The 9,186-nt window shown below is 45.2% G+C and overlaps 1 protein-coding gene across 2 annotated transcripts in view; it reads right to left on the reverse strand.

Annotated features, from left to right (window-relative positions):
* The window catches only part of INPP4B (inositol polyphosphate-4-phosphatase type II B), a 335,694-nt gene extending 334,754 nt beyond the window's left edge, over positions 1-940 (reverse strand). For both annotated transcript variants that reach the window (XM_075751208.1, XM_075751207.1), the window contains exon 1: positions 462-940. The gene's annotated coding sequence lies outside the window, so the exon portion shown is untranslated. The remainder of the gene's footprint in view (positions 1-461) is intronic.
* Positions 941-9,186: the final 8,246 nt, after the last annotated feature.

The raw sequence follows: 9,186 nt of genomic DNA on the forward strand, positions 1-9,186 counted from the left end.
GCAACACCGCCGACGGGAGAAAGTAGGAGAAATCCCCGGCGGGTCTCAGCTGGAAGTTGCCCTGGCAGCCCAGGTCCCTCCGCGCCCACGGTGATCCCCGGAGAGCGGCGGCGGGCCGGGCGAGGGTCCCGGGGGCGGCCGGGCCGCCTCCCTTCCCTCAGCCCTGGCCCTGAGGGGGCGCGGCGCCCGCCTCGGAGGCAGCAGAGGGGCAGCTCGCCGGGCTGCGGCGGCCCCCGACGAGAGTGCCTTCGCTTTCTACCAGGGCTGCGCACACCTTGCGGGCTGTAACCTTAAGAAACTTGATAAGGGAATAAAAGGGAGGGACTTCGGCGGAACGGATTCCCAGCTTTTAATCTCTCCTGACGCGCCGGAGCCAGCGACGAAACAAGGAAACAAAACCCTCGCCAGCGGAACGAACCCCCGCACCCCGCCCGCCCCTGCGTGCCCCGAGCGGCAGTTACCTGGCTAGCAGCTGGGCGCCCGCCCGGCGGGGCGACCGGCGCGGCACTTTCCTCCGGTGTGTGCGTGTATCGCTCGGTGGCTGGCAAGCCTGCTATTTATAGTCCGGAGCCTCCAGCAGCGCGACGGCGAGAGGAAATGAAGGGCTGAGCGCCCCGGCAGCCGCGCCGGGCGGCCAGAGCCGAGCTTCCCGCTCGCCGCCCCCCTCCCCGCCGCCACAGGGGAGGGCGAGTTGCGGCTGGCGCTAGCCGCGGGCACAGGCGCTCCTGCCCCCCGGCGCCGCCCTCGGACGAGTCTCCTCCCAATGTCACCGCAGCCCGGCGGCGGCCCCCCGGCTCGGCGGCGGCCCCGCAGGTAGCGCCCCTGAGCCCGCGGCGAGGAGAGGAGGCGTGAGCTGCCTCCGTGTCTCTCGCAGCCCTGCGGCCGGCAGGCAGCGCGGCTCGGCTCGACTCAGCCGCGCAGAGGTGACCCGCTGCTGCTGCTGCTGCTGCTGGAGGAGGCGAGACCGACGCTGGGGTGTGGGAGGGAGAAGCCGCCGCTTGCCATTCACCTCCTGCCGCCCAGAGGGAGCCCGGCCTCCGCGGCCGCCTCTGCCGAGTGCCAGGGGCTGACAGGCGGTGGCGGGAGCCCGCCCGGCCCGAGGGGACGGTCGACGAGGCAGGGGTCCCTCCCGGGAGTCCCCCCGCCCTGGGGAGGCTGGCGCTGGGCCCAGGCTGACCTACTGACCGGCACCTCCTCCCCCGGGCTGGAAAGCCCTGGACCCAGTCAGTCAGGGGAGCGCAGCACGACCGGCGGGAGACGTTAGTCACTTGTGCCTCTCAGAGCTGGAAATAGGGGCTCCCTCGGAGGCAAGCGAACGGCTTCTCGGAACCGCCGGGCTGGCTTCCTTTGAGCTTCAAAAGTTTGGGGGGGGTGGGCGATGAGGAAAGCCCCTTGCTGTCAGCCAGGGCGGTGGGAAGGCTTCACTGGCCGGCGTCGCCGCTCCAGAAAGTGCTAATGGTCTCCATAAAGGCGGCCTTCGATCCGCAGCCCCCTCGTTCCAGCTCCATGGGAGGGCCACTGGCCACCCCGCGGGCACTCGCCAGCGCCCGGGGCCAGGCCGCGTTGAGGGAAGGTGCGGGGGGACTTTTTGTGCTCTGCTCCTTTGTAAATAAATGGCATTGCATCGAAGCTATGCTGGGCTTTGTGCAGTCGATGCGACTTCCTCACAAAGCCACCTCGGGAGGCCCTGATGGCAGAGCTGACCCCTTCAGCCCACACAGAGCTCAGCTAGTAAATGCCGCATCTCTGGGACATCATCTGAAAATTGGTTTAGTTTGTAAAGCAACAGAGGAATTAAGTAATTTCTAATGCATCTAACTCACTTGATAATAATCTTTATATAATCCAGTTTTTTATTTCTCTTCTAGTTAGATAAATTCTGGTATTTCAAACTTCATTTAATCCCATTGAGACTACTTGTGCATTATAGCAGGACACCGTCTGGGATTTGAGCTGCGTAAGCAACTCCTACACCATCGTACACAAAAAAACTGAAGTTAATACAGATCAGATAGATAGCTACTTTAGCCTACCCGATAGCATTTGTTACAGGGCTGGATTTTTGGGGTTTTCTATGTTGTAATAGCTGCAGGCAGTCATCTACAAAGGTATCAGCACAAAGCCTGGCAATGATCTGTGCAAAGCAAGATTGATTTAACTTCAAGAGCTTGAAGTCAAAACAAAGTTACACAGAGAGACAAAGTTGGGAGCAGAGAGGAGCTAACCAAATACTTGCATTATAAGTTATGTAAAAACTGAAAGGAAAACCCTGAGAAGGCACAAGAGAGATTTGGCCTTGTCCAAACACTTAATCATAAGAAGAAACACATAAAAACCTAGCTTGATGGACCTGCCCATTTGTGTAAAGCTACTCAGGCATTAATGTTTGCAGAATCAGGCTCATACTGAATGAACCATTGTAATGAAGTGGAACTGCTTTTTAAATTCAGAGATGAGTCTCTCGAGTACCCCTCATGAACAATATTATGTTTCGCACAACAGGAATTTCTTCATAATCTTCCTTCTTGTTCAATTTTTCACGTTCCATAGCATAACACAGAGCAGAAAAGATCCTGCTGGTGTAGGAATCAATACCAGCAGATTCAGAGTGTCACCAATGAAAATCCAGCTTGTGAACAGGGAACTTACAAAACTTAGCTAGATGTAATTCAGTAGCGTGGGGTGTTTCTGTCCCTATGCTCCCTTAAGAACTGACTGCTACTCAGGTTTAGTCTGCGGTTACTTTTCAAGTGAAAGCAATCCCAAGCTCTTAGATGTGTTCAGAACTGTCTGTAAAATTGATGTCCTGTTAGATTTGGAGGGAATTGCTATGAGAGCACCTGCTTGCTTATTTCAGTAATGTAACCTTAAATACATACAGCACTGAACATACAAGGAGCAGTTATCAAAAGTATGGTCTTGAAGTACACTTTTTCTTGGGCTTTGGTGTACAGCCGGTCATACTGCAGACTGCAGAAAGGAAAAAAGGCTGATTTTTAGATTACTCTTACGTTAAGATGCAAGATGTTACCAGAGGATACCTGTTCAGAAACCTACCATATGTCAGTATGGAAAAAAAGATAAGATAATCAGAGTTTTATCCCCCTCTGAAATGTTTTTAAATGGATATATAGTCTAAAACTCTCTTTCATCATACAGTCAAAATTTTCAGAGCTTGAAATTACACTTAAGCATAAAAAATGTCATCTGATGTTCAAAAGTACTGAGCTCAAAATTATTTCAAATGTGTTTCAAAGCTCCCTACCTCTGAAAATCACATGTCTTTAAGTGCCTAGATATGGATTTAGGGTGTCTAACTGCATCCACTCAGGCTTGAAAATTTTAGCCTACATATACCTGTGCTTCATAATAAATGTATCAGAAAGCTTCCGACAAGCTATAAAAGCATTCTCAAAAAAGCAGTGCAGACTTGAGCCATTAGAAGATGAGACACCAACCAGACAAAGTACTTGGCTGTATAATTCAAGTCATTCTGGTATATGGAAAGTAGCATCTGAAGCCCAGGCTTTAACAGACAACTGTAATAGCAGGAGAAAAATTAAAATGAAACACCTACTGGGGAGTTTTTTTCCTGTTACTTACTGATATTTCCCAACATTTTCCAAGTCAACATGCTTTGTTCTTTAAAATCTCCCTTCCTGCTCTCTCCCCAACTCCTATGTATGACATGACGTCCTATTTTCCACCTTATAAATATTAAGTATAACTAAGCTTCCTGGTCAGATACTATTCTGTTTGACTGTTGAGTCAAATTAAGAGTCTCTTACTTAGTGAGGAAGGTGAGGATACGAAGGTGAAGGAGAGACCAAACAAGAAATTAAACTGACAGACTTAAGACTTCCCAAGGGAACAGCACGTGGAGCTATTGGAGAATATCCCTGCTCTGCTAGTCAAATCCAATCTGGCTAGCAAGGTTTACTATTTCCAGGCCAAGGCTTGGGATCAAAGAGAACACTAAATCATTAAAGAACTTTAGGATGAGAAAAAGAAGTAGGATTTAATAGCCTGTCAGCAGCTGGGGTAGAGCCTCTCTGCTAGAGAAGCTCTAGCAAGCAATCTGAGTCTCCCAGTGCACACAGGAAAATAACGGGATTGATAGGAATTTACTAAACTTTCATGGAAAGGCAAAGGTCTAAGCAAGAGGAAATGCAAATCTTTATTGTTGTAGGCCCTCGCTCAGACTACATTTCAATGGATAGAAATGGCTTGTTTTCAAGAAGCTCTTTTTGTGTTATCTTCGATCAGCATTCTGTATAACAGTTTACTAAGGGAAAGGAGTTCACGTGCACCAAACGGAATCGGGTCTGTCATGCTAACCTTGTTAGGAAGCAGGGCCGTGTCAGCCAGAGTAGTTAAATTTAGGTTCAGTATCAAAGGGGGACTGAGAAAGATCTAAAGCATTCTGTATTCCTGAGCAGTGAAACATCTTTGAAGGCACAGCTAGGGTAAAAATCCAAGGCTGCTTATTCTCAGGACAGTTGGTATGAATGACTGCATAGCATAATTGCATTGGTTCTTCATACTAACCATGATACAGCAAAGAATATTGAATTTATACCTGCTTTTTAACTGCAAAGAACTAGGGAATCAGAAATTAAATCCCAATGAAAGCATAAACCGGTCCCGTATCAGTGGCTGATCACTCCCACCCCTTGAAGCCACTGTCCTCCTCATGGTGGAACCAACAGCCCCGCCTGAAACCAAAGGATGCTTTGGTACTGAGCCAAAACCTAAAGCACCAAATGAAAATCAGCAAAAACACGTCCTAAGCAGGACTAAACTCAACTAGTACAGCTTCCTGCATAACAGTGTCACTGTAGATTACTGCACAAAATTGAAATCCATGAACTATGTCAGGCTCTTAACAAACAGAATCAGTGACCGTGAACTACAGTTTGGCTCTCGGTGCCTCACACCTTGTTACTTACACTGATGATGAATGTGTGCAAAAAGTTACCGTGCTAATCTAATCGTGATTTGTACCCAATATACATATTACAATGCAGCTACAGAATGGCTGCAAAAGAAGCAAGAAGGTGGGGAATGGGGTTCTGCAAGGGAACTGAAAACCATGCGTTACTGAACAAATCAAGGTCTTGACTTTACAGGTTGTGCTGTGTGGGCAGTTGATTGTGCCAGTGGCTCCAGCAAGGCCTGTGCAGGCCACTGCCAACATAAAAGAGCTTGCAGGATTAACACCCACCAGAGGAAGAGCTGTATAACTAACATAACAGAGGTGAAACTGAAATTGAGACAAATACCATACTACAAAAGACCGAAGAAAGCGATGTTGAAGCAAAACACTTCCTCAGTTATCTGAAATGATCACAGACTTTTCATCAAAAGACAATGAGGAAAAACAATACAGAACCGCCAGAGAAAACGACTGCAGAGATAGTATCATACTGTGCACCAAATGAGAGATGGGTGGTAGTGCAAATAATAAAAAACCCCAAACCAAAATGAAGTCTTGTGCTGAGTAGATTGCACGTCCTGCTGAAAGACAGATAGATTTGCTTCCTTTACACTTTGGCAATATTTAGTGAGTAGGGAATGATTGTAACAAAGTGACCCAACTCAAATGCTTTTCTGCACATTGGATATATCATGCCAATATTTATCATCCACACTAGTATGAATGGTAATTTCACTTCTTGCCCACTGTCAGAAAAAAGTCAGTCTTAAAAATCCCAGACAAAATACTATTGCACTATTATTGTTCTCTTTTTCAATAGCAGCTTCTCTGAGTTTCATCATTTATTGCTGTGCAAAGTTTTGTATAAAACCAAGAAACAACAAGCAGAGTTCCAAAGGACAGCAACTGTGATTTTATCACTAATATGACCCTGGAAATATCATATTCGTATGACACAAAATGCTACACAGCATAAGCCTGCTCTACTGTTCAAAACATGATAATGGAGTGATTGCATTGTAATAACCTCTATGTCAGGTAGCCTCTCATAAAGCTCACATAACCGCTGTGCTCTGGCCACTTCGACAATAACACAGTTGTGTGCCCAGGCCTAATTTGGATCAGGTTTGCCAGGCAATATAGACATATGCGGATCTTATATTAAAGACTGAGAGGGCTGCTGGGAAAAAAAAAAAAAAAAAAAAAAAAAGATAGTTTTAATTTCATTTTCTGCTCACTTTGCACCAACATAAATGACTACACAGTATGCAAGGCTTTTAAGAATCAAGATCAGTGATTAAATTACTGGCCCAGTTCCATTAGTACAAACTCTGTAGACTTTAGGAGTCTTTTTACTGACCCTTGCACAGGGCAGCAGCCATAGTTTTTATTAGATCTACTAGTATTGTATGCCATCTTTCAGGCCAAACACCCTGTTACTGGATGTTGGACACTTAACCTCTGCCAAAAAATCACACTGCTCTATTTTATCTCAGAAGGCAAAAATACTTCAATATCTTTAGGCAATACTTGTTTGGGACAGAGGGTGAAAGGCCAAGCCAGCAGTTAGTTTACTGTCTAAAACAATAAAGTCATCAGACAAGCTAAAATATAAGCAATACATGATTCCCTACTTGCTGACAAGATTTTGCCATTGCTTTTTTCACATTCCCTATGTAGGCTGAAGAACAAAGCTGTTTTAAAGTGTCGTGTTGTTGTCCACCAAGAAAAAAAAAACTGTCAAGAAAATTTCTCAAAAAAACCCTCAAAAACCAAACCCCAACCCCATCACTACAGCTTTAAGTGCAGTTTCATGGCATGTCTTATTCTCCCACAACCACCCCCTCAAATCAGAGTTCAGACTTCTAGTTTCATTCTCAGAAGTTAGAACTGTAATCATTCCCTACTTACAATAAGAATATTAGCAATCTTCTCCCTCCAAAACTCTACTAAAAAACTCAAGATAATCTGGTTTTAGCCTAAATTTAATCCCACATTCCCTTTGCCTCCCCATTCAGAGGGAAAACTGCTCTCTGGCATAGGAATGTCTACAAAAAGAGTGTCCCTGCCAAAGGCCGGCTGTTCCCAATTCTCTCATTTTCCAAAGGGATGCATTGGCAGAAAGCAGCTGAGTTCACATTTGCATTGCCCTCCACTAGTGTTATTATTTATATCACATTATATTGAAGACAACTTTCTCTGAAACCATGATAGCAATATTTTTTATTTTTTTTTTTTTTTTACTTTGCATGGTGAGAATGAAAAGGTTTGATGCAATAGAAAACCAAGCCCTTAGAGCTTTCCAGTGCTTTTGGTGGAGTAGTTCACAAAGCACTTCACACCCTCCTTTGAAATAGATTTTGGCTCCATTTGTGGCAGCTGGTTAAAGATGAGCAACATCTAAAAAACCTGAAAATTCACAAATGCCTGCCAGATTGAAGTAGCAAGATGATAGGATACCTTATCATTGATAGCTTGATAAAATGATTATGTGAACTCTTTTCCTATTTAATATGCATTTCCTTTTACAGTTGTATACATACATTCCCTGCAAATTCATGGCAAGAGGAGCCTAACAAGATACCACACTTGTCTGAAGAAAAGTAAACACTTGAAAACTAAAGAAAATAATTTAACCTGAATCTTTAACAGATACTGTTTTCCATCTAAAAGGTTTTTAAAGCTTGAAAAGAATGTTCAGAAATAAGATGTGAACACAAATAGAAAAAGCATCTTTAGAAGGTGCATTTTCTTCCATTTACTGGCTGTTCCCTCTTGCACTGGAAGGGGGTCCAGGCCTGCGTGGCAGGTGGAGCTGAGAACCGAGGGTGTGCTTTGTGCGAGTCCATTACTTTGTTGAGAAGCAGATTTCTGAAGCAATTTTTGCCTTTAACTTAGACCTAGACAATTTTCCCAGGCCATGGTGCATATAAATAATGCTAAATTTTGCAGCTTCTGGGTGCATTTCTGACATGTATGCTAAGAAAACCTTAGAGCTGGGGACAAAGCTGATGCCCTGTGCCATGACACTCCAACCCTCTCACGACCCTGCAGAGTAACCAGGGAACTCACACAGATAAACTAACGTAAAGCTTCCAGCGCACGTTTTTCTCGCACTGTATTTCATCCATGCATCAAAGGGAATGTCATTGACAACAAAAAGTAGATTAACCACATCAAAGACAGACTGGCAAAATCAAGGACTCATAAGATACAGCCGGTGCTTGAGTCAGCAAGCAAGAAGGTTTGAATAGCACATAGGGGGGCTGCTGTAGGAATGGCACCTCAAGGGAGACATCTGAAGGAGGGGCTGGCTCCCAGCTCCATATCAATACCAGAAGCAGCAGAGGCAAGGAGCTCCTGTCTGCCTGCCACAGAGGTAAGATGCCACCAGTCAGCTAATTGGCAACATCTTGTCTCTTGAAGGGTAAGCCGCTTCTTGCTCCTGCTGAGCTCCTGCTGTCACACTTTTTCCTCTAATTTAAGGAAGAAAAATACAGTTCTGACACCCCTTGTCTGAAAATTTGCTAGCCCCTGTTCTAATCAGCTAATGCTTTAAATCACAGCTGCCTTGATTTCAGAGAAGTTTTACTTGTAGGATAACTTTCTATCACCATTTTGTATTGGCTTATTCATGTACCTATAATGTACCCAGGCCTACGTTGGACAATGATTTTCTTTTTGTTTCCTACACGTTGGCAGACCACATACAGACTCTCACCCCTGATCGTTTTATACTGGTCACAGCAGGACTTTAAAAAGGATATATTTTACTACAGAGATGAGCAATCACTTTCAAAACCCTTTGCAGCATTTTCCTGCCCACTGTGCTTCAATTCACAACGTGACGCCATTCAAAAATAGAAATCTCTTGTCTGTGTATGATATTGCAGCCTGTCTTAGGGTAAATGCTTAATCTAAAATCATCACTGCTTAATGGTGTATTCTTTTCCCTGTACTGCAATTTAAAACAGTAATACAAAGAATATTTTGGAGAGCTTGATATATGCCTAGCTGATTATGTCCCTCACTTCTCATCTCCTGATCTTTGATATATTTTGGATTTTGACCCTGTCTGTCCTGTAGAAACTTGTATGTAACATGAATCGACTAGCTAACAGCTAATGATGTTCACTGCTTGAAGTGGGCTGTACGTTCTGCTGGCCGAGGTCTGTTTCTTCCGCTGTGTTTGGAAAGACTATCTGCCTTGCATTGTAAAGTAAATGAAATAAATGGGAATAATTAGTAGG

The sequence above is a fragment of the Balearica regulorum genome, chromosome 4 (genome assembly GCF_011004875.1).
Source record: "Balearica regulorum gibbericeps isolate bBalReg1 chromosome 4, bBalReg1.pri, whole genome shotgun sequence".
NCBI classification, from domain to species: Eukaryota; Metazoa; Chordata; class Aves; order Gruiformes; family Gruidae; genus Balearica; species Balearica regulorum.